The following is a 20,746-nucleotide window of genomic DNA, read 5'->3' as shown; positions in this document are numbered from 1 at the left end:
AAATAATGCACTGAACTGCTCTGAAAGGACTTCCAAACATTTAGACTTCAAGGATTAGTAAAACTAAAACACAAACATACACACACAAAATCTGAGTTCAGACAGAGTAGTCAAACAAATAAAGACACCATAATTTCTTAAAACACATTTTGTAATTAAAAAGGTAGAAATGACATAATCTCAGGGGGGAAATGCGGGGGTGTTCCTTTAAATGAAATGCATTTCATTGTATCGAAAAGCTCACTCTGTTGTTTTTCTGTTAGTACCTTTTAGGCTAATAACTTCCATCAGAAATTGGCAGAGGTCCGCAAACTAGCGTTTGGGAACCAAAACTTTATAGCTCATTAAAATAGATGTCTTTAAATAGCAATTCCTACACATTGTCACAAAAAATGGTTTTAACTGTGGAAATTTAATTAAGTATAAAACAATCAAATAAGTATGTGAATGCAGAATTTTTACTTTTTTTTTTTTTTTTTTACAAAATGACATGTTGGAACATATAAGAACGAAGTAGGTTATGTAATTAAGGTTAGGAATTATGGAGGTTTTTTCTTCTATTTTTTTTTTTTTTTTGGTCTAAATTCATGTTACAGTCTTTTACTAGATTACAGTAAGGTGAATGTAGTACATTTCCTACCTCTAGGGGCAACACTTGGACTGCTGCCTTAAATTTCCTGCGTAACCTTTGAGTTTGGAAAAAATATACCACTAATGGTTGCCATTAGGTACATAGTTTGGAGTCAGAAAGAATGATTGGAATCAGGAATGTGCTGATAAACATTTAAAATGAAAGAAAAAGTGTGGTTTTACCAAACAGCTAAAGCATAAGATTCATTTAATTTTTCTCTCATTTACTGAGCACCTATTATGTCAGAGGCATCAGGTATTCTAGGCATGAGGATCATAACGTCCCCAAAAAGTCCAATATGGTGGTGTCACATCTAATGTGAGGGTTTGGTTCTAAAGTCAGCTTGTAGGGTAGACATCAGGCAAGTCAAAATATTGAACTAATAGTAAGTGCTGCTGAGCTGTGAGCTAGCAATAAGTTAGGTGCTCCTGGTGGGAGTGTTCTAGTACAACCCTCCTGAAATCTACCAACCAATCAGTGATGCTAAGGGGAGTACACCCTGCACTCCATCAGTTACATTCCTAGGCATATACCCTGCAGAAATTCTTACACAGTGTATCAAGAGACATGTAAAAGTGTCATCAGCGAGACCCCTGCACTCAGGAAACTCCTAGAAGCTTCTGCCTAACTACAGATTTTATCTTTTAGCAACTAACAAATTGCTGGAACAAGAAAAGAAACCTTTGAATATGACCACCCCCCCACCCCCCCAGGACAGATGCCTGGGGAGATGAATCAGGAATCATAAAGTGACTGACAGTTACCTGAGCTTCATGATAATGTTAAAAATCCCCACCCAGGGAGGGACATAAGCCTCATTAGATGACATGTAATATATGTATAGGCGTGTTTTCTGAGTGGGAATGTGTAACTTGATGCCTGCCCATTACATTCAGTGATGAGACCTGCCCCTCTGAAGATTCATCCAAACCCCAATAAAAAGAACCTGCTGACCCTTGTTGCAGGAGTCACAGCTTTGGAAATTATTCCCCTGATCTCCTTGGTTTGCTGCAAATAAAGATGGCCTTGTGAGGCAACTCCCCCTGGTATCGTCTCTGTGTCTAACTCACCAAGGAGTGCACACATATTGATACACTAACATAAGAGTGTTCATAACATTCTTTTGTGTGTGACAGCAAAAGTAACCTATCTATGGATCAGAGGATGGGTGGACATCAATGACAGTGAATGAACCACAGCCACACAATATGGTTGGGTTTCACCAGGTGGAGGAAAAAAATAGAAAGTCACGTATGCTCACCTAGACTGATTCCATTTATGTAAAGTTCAAAAACAGGTAAAACTAGGCAAGATATTGTTTAAGGGTCTATCTGTATGTAGTAAAACCATAATGAAAACCAAGAAAATGATAGACACAAACGTGGGACTAGGAAATAACCCAGGAAGGAGGGAGAGGGTGCTGTGAGCTGTGCACACAGAGGCGTTGGTGCCCCTGCCACTGTTCTTTGTTTTTAGATGACTGGCAGATACACAGGTGTTCATTTTCTTCTTGAATTTCTAAAAATATAGATACATATAACAGTAAGTTGATTACATATAACAGTAAGTAAGGTGAGTTGATTTTATCTCACCTCCCACCCTGCCTTACACTGGATGATGTAGCAGGCTATGGTAGGAGTCTAAATTGGTACAATATTTCTTTTTCCTGTATTTCTCATATCTCATTTCCTTACTCCTTTCTTCTTCATTATCTCCTCTTCATCTCCTACCCTCTCTCTTCTCCTTCCCAGTGTAAATAGCTTAAATGATGAATGATGTGGTTTCCAGAAAATTCACACACACACACACACACACACACACACACACACACCTTTAAAGGATTCCTGGAACTTCAGAGCTTTGTGAGTCAATATGAAGAACCTAGAACCTATAAAAAACACAAAGGTTTCATGGGTCCACAGATAACAGAGATCCGAAAAACCTACATTTCTCATTGGAGTAACCAAGGAGTGGATTAGACCAGTGATTCTCGAAAGTATTGTCCCCAGAGCAGGAACCTCAGTATTATCTGATTGTATTGTGTGTTAAATTGTATCCAATTCAAAAGATGTTGAGGTCCTAACACCCAGGACTTCATAACGTGAACTTTTTTGGAAGTAGGGTTATTATAAAGGTAATCGGGTAAAAATGAGGTCATTACAGTGGGTCTCCATCCAATATGACAGTAGTACTTGTAAAAAAAAGGAAATTTTGATTTAGAGATAGACATGTATAGAGGGAAAACAATGTAAAGACACAGGGAGAAGATGGTCATCTGTAAGCCATGGAAAGCGTGAGGTTACCAGAAGCAAGGACAGAGCTCTGAAACAAAATTTCCCCCCTAAGCCTCAGAAGAAACCAGCCCTACTGACATCTTGATCTTGGACTCTCAGCCTCCAGAATTGTGAGACAACAAATTTCTGGTGTTTAAGTCACCCAGTTTACAGTACTTTCTTATAGCAGCCCCAGGAATACATCCAGGGTATTGGCTTTTAAAATTGGTTTTTCAGTACTCCTCCTTTTGAAAGGTTGAGCCCCTCCTTTTGAATATGAGCTGCATTTAATGACCTATCTCTGAAAAATAGAATTTGGATACTAGTCACAAAAGCTGGCTTCCTGCTTGCTCTCACTCTCTTGAAGCATCCACTCTGGGAAACTCAGATGCCCTGTGGTGAGACAGACATATGGAGAGACCAACCTAGTAGGGAATTAAACCTCTTGCTAACAGGGAGTGAATCATCCTGAAACTGGGTCCTGCCCGCCAAGTCTTCACATGACTTCAGCCTCCATCAACAGTTTGACTGTCACCTCATGACAGATCCTGAGCCAGAACCACTAGACTCCTGGACCACAGAAATTTTGACATAAAAAAATATGTTCTCGTAAGCCACTAAAATTTGGGATAATTCGTTATGCAGCATTAAAAAACAAATACCCCAGGGAATTTGTTAGAAATGCAGATCGTTGGGTACCAGTCCAGACCTATTACATCTGAGAGGGGGACCCAGCATAAAACCGTCCAAATAATTCATGATTCTTTTTTTTTCTTTTTTTTTTCTTTTTTAACGTTTTTGTTTATTTTTGAGACAGAGAGAGACAGAGCATGAACGGGGGAGGGGCAGAGAGAGAGGGAGACACAGAATCTGAAGCAGGCTCCAGGCTCTAAGCCATCAGCCCAGAGCCTGACGCAGGGCTCGAACTCACGGACCGTGAGATCGTGACCTGAGCTGAAGTCGGATGCTTAACCGACTGAGCCACCCAGGCGCCCCATCATGATTCTTATTTAGGTCAGACTCCATTACATTTCATCTGTGTCAATACTCCTTCAACTTGACCATCTGGACTGACCATACAGATTCCTACATGTCTTTTGTGTGTGTGCATGGTTAAAAAATACATACCTTAAAATTTATCATTTTAACACTTTTTAAAGTATACAATTCAGTGGCATTAAGTATATTCACAGTGTTGTGCAGCCACAACTGCCATTCATCTCCAAACTGTCAATCTTCCCACACAGAAACTCGAGCCCCATGAAACACCTCCCAGCCACCCTCTTCCCGACCCCTGGTAACTGCCATTCTATTTTCTGTCTTTATGAACTTGACTATTTTAAGTACCTCTTGTAAGTCGAATCACACAATGTTTGTCCCTTTGGGCCTGGCTTAATTAACTTAGCGTTATGTTTTCACATGTCACCCATGCAGTACCATGTTTCAGGGTTTCGTCCCATTTTAAGGATAAATAATATTCCATTGCATGTATATACCACATTTTGTTTGTCCGGCATTCATTAAGGGACACATGAGCTGCTTCCACGTTCTGGCTATTGTGAATAATGGTGCTATGAATGTGAGGGCACGAGAATCTGTTTGAATCCCTGCTTCCGATGCTTTTGGGTGCATACCCAGAAGTGGCATTGCAGGATTCTTTTTAATGGGGCCAGATTTTTAACGTACCCTCCACAGGCAGGTGCCCACACAACTTCAGCGATGTTTAGATCTACAACTTAAAAAGTTTTAATGACCTAGACCACTCCCAGCTAAATAAGCAGTGTACGTGGGGTAAGGAAGTGCAAATTTCACTGAAGTGTAAAAACATTTATGAGAGGTAATTTTAGTACATAATTGCTATATAAGAAGCTTCTATAGCAGCTTAAAAACTGAATCTGTCTCAGCCTACAAGTGAATCTATTCTCCCAGGATGCATATATTTTACCATGTTAATTGAATTTTAATTAATAAAAAATAGAACAAATTTCTTCTTTGGTGTTTTCCCCCACTGTGTTCAATGTGAGCTCAATCCGTCTACATATGCTCTTTACCTATGAGCTGTCAATTACGGTTGCTATAAAAGACACGGCACTTAGGGAGCTGTCAGTCAATGCTGTTATGATGCTTCGAGAATCATTTCTCCAGGCTTCATTATCAAAAACAAAACAAATTTACAGGGAACATAAAGGTGGATCAGTCAGACCTTTTGCTGTGCCTTGAAAATGATTTCCAACATACACAGGTGCAGGGGCAGTGTGCTTGGGGCCAGGGTCTTCTCGACCATATTTGTAATTATTTTGCATAGATTAAGTCATTTTTTTAAGTGCATGTAGACAGTGGAAGTAGTTATTCCAATTGGGTGGCGGAATTATAAGTGTTTTTCCCTATTGGAAATAATAGCGTGTGGAAAATGTCCTATGACATTATGTGTATTTCTTTCATCCATGAGCTAAGGATGCTTTCGGGCTCCAAACAGGACTTTCTTGTGATGAACGCCAAGTGGAGGTAAAGAAGGTCTAGAAAAAAGGAGTTGTTTGACTGAATATAGTTGAGATACTAGGATGTCAGAGCAAAAATAAGAATAATAATAATGAACGTTAAGAATATAATCAAATAAGAATATAATCAAATAACGACGTTTTGAGTATAATCAAAATCAATAAAATCAGTGCAGGCCCGGTTAAAACAAATACAGACTTAATAATCAAATTCCAGAAAACTAGAGCAAAATAAACTTGAGGCAGAAAGAGACCATTTTAGGACAAACAGGAAGTGCCACTTTACCCAGCAGGGAGGAGCCTTAAAAAGTGCATTGCTGGGGCGCCTGGGTGGCTCAGTCGGCTAAGCTTCCGACTTCGGCTCAGGTCACGATCTCACTGTCCGTGGGTTCGAGCCCCGCGTCGGGCTCTGTGCTGATGGCTCAGAGCCTGGAGCCTGTTTCAGATTCTGTGTCTCCCTCTCTCTGACCCTCCCCCGTTCATGCTCTGTCTCTCTCTGTCTCAAAAATAAATAAACGTTACAAAAAAAAAAAAAAAAAAGTGCATTGCTACTAAGACATTGATCCAGCCTAACGATGTAAATAAGCAGAAGAAGATTGTCATCTGGACCTGAAAAAAGAAAAAGAAGAAGAAGAAGAAGAAGAAAAAGAAGAAGAAGAAGAAGAAGAAGAAGAAGAAGAAGAAGAAGAAGAAGAAGAAGTGTTCTGAGGTGTAATTTTCATTCTGACGCTGTTGAGGAAGCAAAGGGAAGAGCAACATGTTTCTAACCTATCAGAGAAAGCGGATGGATTGAGATGGACCATGAGATGCGATTCTAAGAAACGTAAAAGAGAGTTATAGAAGTTATACATCATATGCAAATGAACACGCACAAAATGTTAATTTAGGGAGCATTATACAACATTATATGGCATTAGCTGGGGGCTGTTCTGGCTTTCTGCCTCATTGAATCATAGCATCCTTATGAGGGAGGCACTATTATTTTCCTCATATTAGACATAAGGAAGCTGGGGCGGGGGTGTGTTCGGTAACTTGCATAGTGTTCCACAACTAGGAAGGCATGGAACCAGGCACCATGGCGCCCAAGGACACACACGCAACCACTCTTCCATATTATGCCCGGTCCTGGAAGAACCGTGAGTTCGTCAACAAGGGTGTCTTTAGAACCCTCCCTCTCCCCTTTATACATTGTATCTGCTTGCTGTTAACCATTCTCTTTAGGGACCCCGTTCACTGGTCCTCTTGCGTTAGCATCCTACCCCACTTAATTCTGTCTGCTGCTTTCATACTTCCCACGCATCCCATCTCCTGTGGAAGGACATGAGAATACACCGGTTTAGATTGCTCTTCAGAGGTCAAAAACTGGTCACCCTTCACGTCCTTGGTCTGCACAGGGGTGTGTGTGTGTGAAGTTTAAATATGGATGCTTTAAGTTGACCACATACCCTCCATTCACCATGTCCCCTCCACTCTTGGGACCCCACTCAGGCTGTTCCCATGCATGTTCATCCTCTACCCTGCTTCCTACAGTGCCCACCCTGAGTGCTACCCACATGCACTCGTTAAGTGTTTCCTGACGTAAACATGAACCCCAGAGCTATTCAGATTTTGCCTACTCAGAGATAGCAAGGGCTCTAGGGCCCACAGGATTCTTCCAGATAGGCCAACCAGGAAACTGGATATTTCATATTTTGGAGACATAGATAAATCTGCCCAGTATGTCTTCTGACTCGACTGCCCAGCTGAAAAGTGGAAATTTGGTACTTTAGGAATTGCAGTAAGAATTTAATTTGCACAAAAAACTATTTTAGCTTTATCACCCGATATTTATTGATACATACTTTGAAATTCTCTTTGATAGGAACCACCTGGGTATTAATATGATACCTGCCTTTCAAGGGCTTATCAACACATATAGAGAAAAAGATATTTACACAAATATGATCATTCTAGAAAGATTGTGATACAGTCATGAAAGAATTGCAAAGTAATTTGGGACTTTGAGAAGGAAAACATTACTTCCTGCCAAATGGATCAAGATGGTTTTATTTCCTAAATGTTTTATAGAGCTGCAAATCAAAATAAGAAAACCATCTAACTCATTTCTTTACCATTATGCAGAACCACTTCCAAACCCTCTCTGAAAGCAATTAACCTACCCCATTTTATAATACCTACAAAGTAGAATTTTCCATCTCAATTTATCAAATCAGGCGATTAAAAATTATTCTTCAATATCCTTAAATGACTCTTAAGCATTTGCATGCCACCTTTCCGATTTCCACTGAAGACACATTGCTGGCCCATTTTCCAAGTGTTTTCCAAAATCAAGTATCATATCTGAAACCTGAAATTGTGTCCAATTTCAAGAAGCATATCACAGTCTGGTGTCTGATTAAACTATCTCATCTCTTTATGAATAGTTTGCTGTGATTAGATTGTAAACACCTGCATGGTGTTATTCTGGCTTTAGACTCAAAGGAACATTTTATCCTGGGAAATACAGATTCCTGAAATAAGCATATCAGTTTTTGAACCAAACTGTTAGAGTTACATTCTTAATGACCCAATTTGAAACTGACAAATATTTAGGCTTGTGTGGTAAACCCATGGTTTCCTGTCATCTTATTTAGATGTCCGGCACTTTTTAGTTGTAGATCTCTGAACTCAAGGCACAAACTTGCCAAATATTCATATTCCTTACAACTTCTTATCCAGTCAGTGCAATGTGTTTCTTTACGTCGTTAGATTCAAGAGTTCAACTGAAGAATTCAACAACTCATGCAGTTATGTCAAAGGTAAGATTGATGGCATGAGGTAGCACTACTTCCAGATTTTTTTTTTTTTTAATACACATTTGGCCTATTGTTGAAAAGAGAGAATGTGAGAAAAGAAACGAGATTTCGGTTTTCGTCTTCTGTCTTTTGTGTGTCCATAATCAGTAGTGTAGATTCATAGCTTCCCAGCAGCAGGGAGGAATTCTTGCCAGACAATGGGTCCAAGCATCGTGTTAATAACACTGTGTCAGTTTGTGTTCACTTTCAGGCAATTGAATCCACTCTAACTGGTTTCGGTAGAAAGGGATTTATTACCAGGTATTTAAAAATCATTGAAAGGGAAAGTGGATCAAGCTGTAGCCGTACTTCGAGGAACATCTCTCCAAGGACGACTGTTATTACGAGCATCAGCCAACTGGATATGCCTCTTGCTCTGCTCGTCTTTTCCACTCAAACCAGTTACTGACTTAAGTTTCACATGGATCCCTCTGATTGGTAGAAACTAATCCATACCTGGAACTCAAGCTGCAAGGGAGTCTTTAGCTTTCCTGCTTTCATAGTGGATGCTTACATGAGATGAATCTGAAGTCCTTTTATAAATAAATCCCTTGAGGGCAGGGTCCATGTCTGTTTTGTTCATATTGTATCCCAAAGCTGGACTGTGCCTGGCACAATGCTAGGCAATCAGTAAATGCTTGTTGGCTAAATGAATGATCACATGAAACATAAATTGTCTTTTTCTCCTATCTCCACCATCCTTCAATGCTCAAGGTTCATATACTGGTTATTCTCCAATTTTTGTTTGATGTCATATAGATATTTTTGATAACTTTGTCACTTGATTTCCTTTTCCTAAATTAAGGATGTAGTACAAACTGAGAATTTGGGAACATGTTTGGGTGCACCTTCTCTTTATTCTGGCAACTAAATTTATTTTGATGCTTACTTGGCTCCGTGTAAGATTGGCCATTACAGTAACAGTGTGGTGGCCCGATGGGCCCATTTTTACTTTTATTATACAGAAAAGTATCATTGATGATTTTTACGCTTCAGAAAATGCCTTCCTTCTATGTTTGGAAAGTGGCATCTTGGACCTTGAAGCAAGGCAAATGCAACATGATTAGTCAGAAAACAATGACCATCAGGTCAGTTTTCCAAACAGCGTGTCCTTGATGTGGCTTTGTTTCTGTGATTTGAGGTGAAGGATGTAATAAGAAGACCTGCCAGTTTCTTGGCAAATGCCTCTCTCCTTTGTTTCATATACGTAATAGGGCTTTTTTTTTTTAACTTATTTTTAATTCCTGAGTTTAGAAACCCTGATTGTTTCATTTCCCAAAAAATTTCACTGGTGTTTCTTTTTCTGTTCAGACATCTCCATTTCGTGTTGTGTGCAGACCCAGCATGCACATATCTCTATAAGTGAATTATTGTAATGATTATTTAATTGAGGTACCCAAAGCTCAGCACCTTTAGGAATTAATTAAAATGAATGTATTGCACATGATACACAACTCCATGTTTTATTTTACAAATTTCCACTTTGTGAGATTTGTTTTTCTCCATAATTAGATTTATTACCGTGTCTAAAACAAAATGTAGACCTTAACTTTATTCAATAATCTACATTTTCCAAAGCATTTTTTATATATTTTACCTCGTTTGATTCACACAACAGTCTAATTAGATTTTAAGCATACCAGAAATGGTCAAGTTCAGATACACTGGCTTGCATATTTTAAATGTTAAAAGCACATATTAACAATGGGAAGGTGTTATTTTATCTTTAGATAGAAAAAAAAACCTATTAACACTATGAAAATAAAATACCTCAAAGGAAAAATAAAACATTAACTAGGTAGATTGGTTGTGAAAAATGAAATTACCGTTTACGTTTCTTAGATGTTCTTAATTTATTCAGAGAGAGAGAGAGAGAGAGAGAGAGAGAGAGAATCAAAATACCCTGACTAATGTGAAAAAATCCTTTAATGATTTTTGACATAATTTCATCACTGAAAACACTAATTTGCGCTAAATACTGGTATCCAGGTTTCATGAAATACCCCGTTAGCCGGGGATTCAAGCTGATTCTCCAAAATCAGAGTAAGAATGAATAAATAAGGATTTAGAAATACAACTGGGTGAGGTATCCCTTCTGTCTTTTCCTTGCCATTTTCCTTCTTTAACTTACAATCCTTTCCACATAAACCCTCTCTCTCTTAGCTTGATATGAATGTGTCTTTTTTTCTTGTTGTGGTAAAACACACATAACATAATATTTACCATCTTAAGCATTTGTGGGGTACCGTCTAATGGCATTAAGTAAGGCTGTTGTGCAACCATCACCGCTGTCCGTCCCCAGAACTCTTTTCATCTTGCAAGCCTGAAACCAGGAACTCTTAATTCACCCCCTCTCCCAACCCCTGACAACCACCATTCTGTTTTCTGTTCCTTATGCATTTGACCACTTAAGGAACCTTATATAAGTGGAATCTGACAGTATATGCCTTCTGGCGACTGGCTTATCTCACATAGCATAATGTTCTCCAGATTAATCCATGTTGTTGCATGTGTCAGAATTTCCTTTTTTTTTTTTTTTTTTTTTTGGAAATGTTTATTTATTTTGGGGAGGAGGGAGATGAGGGGCAGAGAGAGGGAGAAGAGGATGTGAAGCGGGCTTTGTGCTGACAGCAGAGAACCCGATGTGGGGCTCGAACTCATGACCTTCAAGATCATGACCTGAGTTGAAGTCGGACGCTTAACTGACTGAGCCAGGCACCCTGAAATTTCCTTTATTTTTAAGGTGGAATAAATTCCATTTTAGGAATATACCACATTTTGCTTGTCACTTCGCCTGCCAGTGGACACGGGTTGCTTCTACATTTTTGCTATTGTGAATAATGTGCTATGTGGTTACTATTTGCATGGACTATCCCTTTCCATTCTTTCACTTTCAACCTGTTCGTGTCTTTGAGCTAAAGTGAGTCTCTTGTAGACAGCATATATTGGGATCATGTTTTTAAAGCTATTCTGCCAATCTGTCTTTTGACTGGAGAGTTTAATCCATTTACATTTAAAGTAATTACTGATGTGGTGCCCGGGGGGCTCAGTCAGTTGAGCATCTGACTCTTGATTTTGGCTCAGGTCATGATCTCACAGTTTGTGGGATCGAGCCCCACATCTCCCTCTCTCTCTGCCCCTTCCCCACTTGTGCGCTCACACCTTCTGTCTCTAAATAAATAAATTAATTAAAAAAAATTATTGAGGAGAGACTACTGTCATTTTACTATTTGTTTTCTGTCTGCTTTATTACTTTTTGTCTCTCATTTCCCACGTTACCGTATTATTTTGTGTTTAGCTGATGTTTTCACAGTGAAATGTACTAATTTCCTTTTGTGTGCATTCCATAGATATTTTCTTTGTGATCACCATGATTACATGTAACATCCTAAAGTCAAAACACTCTAATTTGAATTTATACCGTCTTAACTTCAGTAACGCCGAAAACTTCTCCTATACAGGTCTATCCCCACTACTTTCAGTTATTGATGTCAAATTATGTTTTTACATATGTGTGTCCAAAATGTAAACTAATAATTGCATTTTTTTTATGCATTAGTTTGTAACTAGGGTCACAAACCAAAGTTAGAGTAACACTAGCTTTTAGACCAATGATTTTTTTAAATGTATTTGTCTCTTAAATCATGTAGAAAACAAAAAACTGGAGTTACCAATCAAAATTACATTAATACTGGCTTTTATAACCGCCCATGTATTTACCTTTACTGAGGTCCTTATTTCTTCATATGGCTTTGAGTTGTCTCATGTCCAGTTATTTCAACCTTCAGGATTCCTTCTAGCATTTCTTACAGGGCAGGTCTAGTGGTAACAGACTCCCTCAGCTTTCGTTTATCTGGAAATGTCTTACTATCCTCCCTCACTTCTCAAGGACAGTTATGCTGAATCTTGGACTCTTGATTGATGTTTTTTTCTTTCAGCACATGAATGTATCAGCCACTGCCTCAGGTTCCAAAGTTTCTGATGACAAGTCTGCTGATTATTCTATTGAGGATTTTTATTTGTTGAGAACCACTTCTCTCTTGCTGCTGTCAAGATTCTCTCTTCATCTTTGGCTTTCAACAGCTTGATTGCAATGGGTCTTGGTGTGGGTCCCTTGGAGTTTATTATGCTTGGAGTTCATTGAGCTTCTCGTTTATATTCACGTCCTTCATCAAATTTGGGGAGTTGGGGACCATTATTTCTTTAAATAATCTTTCTTCCCCTTTCTCTCTTTTTTAAATTTTTTTTTAACGTTTATTTATTTTTGAGACAGAGAGAGACAGAGCATGAACAGGGGAGGGACAGAGAGAGAGGGAGACACAGGCTCCGAGCTGTCAGCACAGAGCCCGATGTGGGGCTTGAACTCACGGACCGTGAGATCATGACCTGAGCCGAAGTTGGACGCTTAACTGACTGAGCCACCCAGGTGCCCCTCTCTTCTCTCTTTTGAGATTTCCACAATGTGTATGCTGATTGGCTTATGGTGTCCCACCTGTCCCATAGACTCTGTTCACTTTTCTTCAATCTTTTCTCTTTCCTCAGATTTGATATTTTCAATTTTTCCATATGCGGGTTTCCTGATTCTTTCTCCTGCCTGCTCAAATCTGCCTCAGAATCCCTCTGATCACTCTAGTGAATTTTTCATTGTAGTCACTGTATTTTTCAGGTCCAGAATTTCTGATTCTTTCTTTCTTTTTTTTTTTTTTTTTTTTTTAGGTTTTTAAATCTCTTTCTTGTTATTTTCATTTTGTTTATACAGCATTTTCTTGATTTTTCTCCCTGTCTGCTTTAGTTCTTTGAGCATCTTTAAAACAGATGTTTTAGAGTCTTTGCCTAGTAGGTCCATCGTGTGTTCTTCTCAGAGACAGTCGCTGTTGTTTTTTTCCCCTGCTTTAAATGAGCCACCCTTTTCTGTTTCATTGAATGTCTTGTGTTTTTTTATTGACAACTGGGCATTTTTATCTAATAATGCGGTAACCCTGGAATCAGATTCTCCCTTTTCCTCAGGGTTTGCCAACTTTTGGTTTTGTTTTTATATTTTGATTGCTGTAGACTGTATCTGTGCTGGGGATCAGCCTGAGGTATAAACTAAAGGACTTCTCAATTCCTCGCTGAGGCTGCAACTTTCCCTGGGCATGCCTGATGATTTTCTAAATTTCCCCATATGTGTGGTTACTTTTGAATATCCTAGACCTTAACTATCTGGCTGCCAAAAGAGGGAAATGAGAGGGAACAGAAAACAAAAGAAAATTTTGAAAGACACTGGCCCTTTAAATCCTCTGACAGTCATTTCAGCCTAAAGAGGAAAGGCTTCTAACAGCAGAGTAAGGAAGGCAACAATGCTTCTGTGTCTGCGCTCAGCTCCAGCAATCAGTGATCAGAGCAAAGATCCCTGGTATTTGGAGGCAGAGTCCTTATTATCCACCCTGGCTCCCTCAAGCTGTATGCAAGCTGCTCCTGAGACATGTGCACAGCTGTCTTTGTGGGGCCAGAGGATGGGAGATGGGTAGTTGCTACAATGAAATTGACTGAAATTAAGTGCAATTTACCATCCAGAAAATTTACTTCCCCTGGAAGTAGCAAGCCTTCAATAGACTCCAGAGTTCCAAAATCGTTATATGAGACAGATCCTGCCAGTGCAATTACTGTCTAGGTGGGGAGACCGATTCCTACTCTGCCATTTTCCCAGAGTCCTCCCTTTATTTTTATAAGGTAAAAGGTAACTGTCTCAGTATTTGTTAAAATAGTTCTCTTTGTTTTGCATTTTTAAAATATTACAATGTTTCCCCATAGATTTCTGCAAAACTCTTAATAGCTTGTCCCTGAACCAATTAAACAATTTTAAAATAAGTACCAAACCCTATATTAATAGGGAAATAGACTGATATTTTTGCCAAAGGCAAGACATTTTCCCACTAACATGTTATCTATCACATTAAGGAGCCCAACTGTTGTTTGTTTGTTCTGTTTTGTTGTTTTACAGGTTATGAGCAAAACCCATTTTAGGAAAGGCGACGGCAAACTTTGGCAAGGGTCATCAATATCTAGACCATATTTCTATGCCGAAGGTCCTTAACACTGAAAAAAACGCTGATGTCTGGCACCAGGCCCAGAGATGGTGATTGAATGGTCTGGGGTATGTCCTGGGCTTTGGGAGTTCTGAAAGCTCCCAGGTGATTCTAATGAGCATGGGAATCTCTGCTCTGTGCTTTCTTTGTCTCATGGCCATGAGCATGCTACTCAAAATGACTGCACATTTTTGTACTCTACCAGGACGGAGCTCATGAGTTCTGAATGAGCTCTTATCCTCACTTTACAATTCCAGGCATATTGTCTAATGTTCCTATGTGTATTGGACACTGCTGGGGCTCAGCCAGATTCAGCTGGATCTCTTTTATTCTTATACACCCCTCGTTTGGCTTTGGTATGCTTTTGCTTGTAACTGTCCACACCTGTGTCTTTCTTTGGAGGTCTGCCCAAGGTCTGCCGAAGTCACTTTGGGCACAAGTACAGAAAGCAGGAAATGCCTGGGAATTCTTGCCTCCTCAGGGGAAGCCCCTGGCCAATGGCTGACTGGTGCGGCCAACGAAAGCCCAGCTCTCTTGCCTCCGGTTCGGATACACTGAGGCAAAATTTGTAATCCAGTTCCCCTGCCGGATCAGGCTCGTTCTTCTCTCCAGGGACTTTTGCCTGAGATCATACCCTGGCTTGCACTTTGCCTTTCCGTGTCTTGCTTCCTCAGTCCCATATTAGTTTCTCCTGGGAGGCACTTCCTGAATAAATCATTTGCACACATATCTTTGTCTTGGTATCTGCTTCTGGTGGCTCCATGGTAACTAACCCTAGAAGTAGGTTAGTTAAGAGAGGAAAGAGAAAGTAATAAAGACGGAAACACTGATTGGAAACAAACAAACTTATTCCACAATGCTTGAAGAAATTTCAGGGTCAACAAAGAGGACTTTCTATGTTTAATCATTTGAAAGTTAAAAGATGATTTTGTGTGTTTTTGAAAAACTGCCCAGGGATATCACGCTATGACTGCTGATGTTTTCATCTATTAGGGAACAGCCCCAATAGCAAAATGTTTTCACATATGCAGTCATCAGTATCGAGTTTGCAGAGATGAGTATATGTGTTCTGCCAGCATGACTTAACCAGGCAGACTTTTGCAAACTTAACGTACCCTCATCATGTTCTTTCGTTACTGGCATGAAAAATTGACATGCTCACACAGGGACATGGTTCCATGAAAAGTCAGAGCAGACAGGCTTTGTCTCCCATTCATGCAAAGAAAACACTGGCTTATTTTTAAGTAGGTCATGATAGGACAGGAATCATATGGACCAGTTGCGGATAGAAAGACATAGCGGTCTTCAGCCTTGTTTCGGACACGTGACGCTCTGGAAAGCACCACAATTACAGATGCTCATTTTTCCCCCCAAAGGTGGCAACCTTAGCAAAGAAGCAAATGCTCCATGAAGGTTAAAAGTGACCTGAGCCTTCTAGTTTCGGTACGCAACTGAGGCCCATAGTAGCATAAAGGGAGCTGTTTTCCGAATACACAGATTCTGAGCCTGAATAAAAGGCTTCGTTTTCCAGAGCTGTCAGTCTGATGCAATTCCCAACAATTAGATTTACTAAAGAATTTTATAGAGCAAAAAAAGAAAGAAATCAAGCAAAATGTCCAGATGTCATCTGTTAAAAATGTTTTATTGAGACAATAAACAAATAACATCAACAAGTACTAAAATTTTAATTAAAATATGATTTACAATGTTGCTATATACCATCAGAAGCATTCTTATTGACGGGAAATAAGATTGCATTGCTTGTATCCTTAGGACACTCAAACATCCCATTTGACTTTGTGGGTCTCCCCCCCCCCCCCAAGTAGTGTGCTCTTAAGATGTACTTTCCATGCCCATGAGCATGAAGATTTTCTTCAACACTTTAAAACACAATGGGAGTATCAATCGTTGCCTTTCATTGCTGGCTACATCACTAAATAGATGTATATTATGTTCTCGAGCCTTCTGCTCAGAAAAATCTAAGTATTGCGTTTCTGTCAATTCATTGATTGAAGAGCTTCCCCCTCAAAATGTTGACAGCTGTTTCAGACGTTTATAAAATAACTTGGATAACAGCTGCAAACGGATTGGCTAAAGAAGATTTGGAACCATGCAATTAGCATTCATCAAATGCACACATTTCCATTGAAAAACCTCTTCAACCCAAAAGTTGACTATCAGGAAGCTGATGACTCTTGTTAAATCTGGGAACAGGCCTTGCTAACACTTAACTTTCCATTAGCTGATTTAAAAAGGAGCATATTAATATAGTTACTATTGAATACCATTGAATAAGTTATTGGTGAATGCTGTCTGTAAGTAACACTGCTTTGATTTTTGTCCTTTATCTTTCAGACAAGCATCCGTGTGAGAACGGCAGGCCATGTCTTAATAACGTAATTCACTGGTAAATTCCTCGTACTTGAGCAGATATATTTTCCAGAGACAAAGTAGAAATAAACCCAGCTAATTAATTACCTTATGGACAAAAAAAAACATTCTTCGCAAGAAACAATAATGTATACATCTTGTAGTCACCACTGTGTTAGAAAGTGTAGTAAAAGCCTCAAAAAGTTAACAGTGGATGGGTAGTGTGGCATGACTGTGGCAGATTTTCCCTTCTGTGTATTGTAGGTATTTTATTTGAACATGTAATTCTGATATGATTGAAAAATAAAATGTATATTAAAATACTTTGAGTACTTCAAGGATGATACAACTGTACTTTCAGAGCCAAAAGGAGCACTAGCCTTACTCAACTCTCTTGAAAGGACCTTCAGTTTAAAAAGAACTTCCCCAGGGGGCACCTGACTAGCTCAGTGGTTAAGCGTCCAATGTCAGCTCAGGTCATGATCTCACGGTTCATGGGTTCGAGCCCAGTGTCAGGCTCTGTGATGATATCTCAGAGCCCAGAGACTGCTTCAGGTTCTACGTCTCCCTCTCTCTCTGTCCCTCCTGTGCTTGTGCTCTGTCTTTCAAAAATAAGCAATGTACGGTAAAAAAAAAAGTAATTTAATAAAAAATTAAAAAAATAATTAAACCTAGAGTGGCAGAGTGGTCAAAAAAGGCTTTTACCCTCTTGTGCTGTTGGTGGGAATGCAAACTGATACAGCCACTCTGGAAAACAGTATGGAGGTTCCTCAAAAAGTTAAAAATAGAACTACCTTACAATCCAGAGATAGCATTACTAGGTATTTACCCAAAAAATACAAAAACACTAATTCAAAGGGATATATGTACCCCAATGTTTACAGCAGCATTATCTACAATAGCAAAATTATGGAAACAGCTCAAGTGTCTATTGACTGATGAATGCATAAAGAAGATGGGGTATATATATGTTATATTATATATATATATATATAATATAACATAATATATATAATATAATATATATATAACATAACATATATATATAACATATATATAATGGAATATTATTCAACCATAAGAAAGAATGAAATATTGTCATTTGTAATGATGTGGATGGAGCTAGAGAGTATTATGCTAAGCAAAATAAGTCAGAGAAAGACAAATATCATATGATTTCACTCATATGTAGAATTTAAGAAACAAAACAAACGAGCAAAGGGGAAAAGAGAGAGAGAGAGGCAAACCAAGAAACAGACTCTTAACTCTACAGAGCAAACAGATGGTTACCAGAGAGGAGGTGGGTGGGGGCATAGGTGATGGGGATTAAGGAATCCACTTGTCATGATGACCCAGTAATGTATGGAATTGTTGAATCACTATATTGTACACCTGGAACTAATATTACATGGTATGTTAATTAACTGAAATTTAAATAAAAACTTTTTTAAAAGGCTTTTTTTAAGTTTATTTATTTTGAGAGAGAGCAGGGGAGGAGCAGAGAGAGAGAATCCCAAACAGGCTCTGCACTTTCAGCATGGAACCCAACGCGGGGCTCAATCTCATGACCCATGGGATCATGACCTGAACCGAAACCAAGAGTCAGACACTTAACCAACTGAGCCACCCAGGCGCTCCTAAAAAAGGCTTTTAACAATAGGAATGGTTCATAAGCAATTTAACAATTTTGCTACGTAATATATATGGAGAACCCCTTGCTATAACCATAAGACCTTATAAAATTTATATTCTCATGAGTGTGGGCTAACTTATGTTATCTCTAAATTCATATTGAAGGGGGAGTTGAAGTTCTAACCCTCCATTACCTCAGAATAGGACTGTATTTAAGACCGGATCTTTTAGAAAGTAAATTAAAATGGGGTCATTAGAGTCGTTCAGGTCCAAAATGACTGGTGTCTTTGTAAGAAGGGGGTTAGGACACAGACATATACGGAGGGAAGGCCACGTGAAGACACAGGGAGCAGATGACGACCAGTTGCAAGCCAAAGAGAGAGGCCTCAGAAGAATCGAACCCTGCCGGCCCCTTGATCTTGAACTTCCAGCCTCCAGAATTTTGAGAAGATAAATGTCTGTTGTTTAAGCTACCGGTCTGTGGTACTTTGTTACAGCAGCCCTAGTAAAATGATAACAGTCATCAAAATATCGTGTGGATGGTTCAGGAAGTCAGTGAATGGCTTATATACATAAATCAGGGCAGATCAGGTACACGACAGAGGCAACTCACACAAAAGCCAAAGTCTAGAGCTAAAATTCACCTTGAGAAATCTTGAAATCTGCAAAAACCTTGGGGGAGGGATTGGACACCGACAGGGAGATCGGGCCAATATTCCCCAGGCCTTTGCTATACTTAACATCCTGGAGGAGTGGGGGGGGGGGGGGGGGTTCATCTTGGCAAGTTCTTGCTTACATCAAAAGAAGGCGTGTGGGCCAACTCCTTTCCACTGCCTGTTTTTGTCAATAAAATGTTACTGGAACACAGCCACAACTATTTGTTTACATATCATCTATGGCTGCTTTCGTGCAAAATGGCAGAACTACATGGTTGCTACGGAGGCCATATGGCCTGCGAAATCGAAAATAGTTACGAAACTTTACAGAAGAAGTTGGAAAAGTTTGAAATGAAGTGAATATTACAACAAAGTCCCCCTTCTTTCCGAACACATGGTGAATCTGCAGCCATTCGGGCCCCTTGAGTTCAAGGTGATTCACGTGTACCTGAGATGGAACTCTGCCAGCCACGGCTTCCGGGCTCACCTCCTGGATCAGTGAGCTCGGGAAAGCAGAAGGGGAGTGCTTGGGAACCCTTGGAAAATGCCGTTTCCACAAAAGGAAGGAAGGAAAGGCAAGCTAATGAGGAAGACAGGCGGAGTACGAGGGAGCAAACTGAGGAAGTTGTACGAGCCCAGAGATAGTGAGGACATTTATCAGGGAATTCATACAGAAAGATCCCAAGGCTGGGGCTTCTGGGTGGCTCAGTTGGTTAAGCTTCTGCCTCTTGATATCATCTCAGGTCATGATCTCACAGGTTTCTGAGTTCGAGCCCTGCAGTGGGCTCTGCACTGATAGCACTGAGCCTGCTTGGGATTCTCTCTCTTGCTTGCTCTCTCTCTCTCTGCCTCTCTGCCGCTAGTGTGCACATGCTCACACACACTCTCTCTCTCAAATAAACATTAAAAAAAAAAAAAAAAAGAACCCAGGTGCAGGAACTACAGTGGAGAGCATAGTTTTGTTCTGGAAGTAAAAGTGCTCTGTCGCCCAGATGTCAGCTGGAATGAAGTCCCCCAGACCCTGGCTGTCCAGGTGGGCTTGACTCAAACCTTTGCGGATGTCCTGCCCTCCTTGCCTTTGAAGATTTCTAAAAATTCCTAGGAGCTTACACCCTTTTGATCACCTTTGTCTCCAAGCTCCTCATTTCAGAGAAGCTGTCTTATTTATTACACATCAATCCAGATGGTACATTCAACCCCTTCTGTGAATGTTTCATGTGCGTGCACACACACACACACACACACACACACACTCATAGAAAGCATTCATCAGAAGAAAATATTCTACTATAAATTTCTGAGCCATGGCTCATATAGTTCCTCAAAATTGTTGTCCTTAAAAATACTCTTTGGCTATTTCACCAACTGGGACATTTCTTGTGATTGCATGTGGTAGCATCCTGTCCAGCCTCAGACCAGCTCACTCTCCCCCACTAACTTGTCTCTACACATCTTTCCTCTCTCCTCTTCCTGCCTCTCAGAGGTGAGGATGCAATCCCATTTAGCCAATCTCTTTGAGGGTCTTCAATGTCTTACCACACCGCCTTCTTGATGCCAGTGGTATTGTTGAAAGCCTGATTTATTTTGGTCCTTTGTATGTGATTTGCTTTTTCTCTGTAAAGTTCTGAAAATTTCCACTAATTATAATTTATTTATATATATGTGTGTGTGTGTGTGTGTGTGTGTGTGTGTATTTGGAGTGCAAGCAGGAGAGGGGGCAGAAAGAGGGAGAGAGAAAGAATCCCAAGCAGGCTCTGCAATGTTTGTGCAGAGCCCAACTCAGG

Source organism: Panthera onca, chromosome A3 (assembly GCF_046562875.1).
Source record: "Panthera onca isolate mPanOnc1 chromosome A3, mPanOnc1 haplotype 2, whole genome shotgun sequence".
NCBI classification, from domain to species: domain Eukaryota; kingdom Metazoa; phylum Chordata; class Mammalia; order Carnivora; family Felidae; genus Panthera; species Panthera onca.
The sequence above is the reverse complement of the archived record's forward strand: the minus strand, read 5'-3'. Positions refer to the sequence as shown.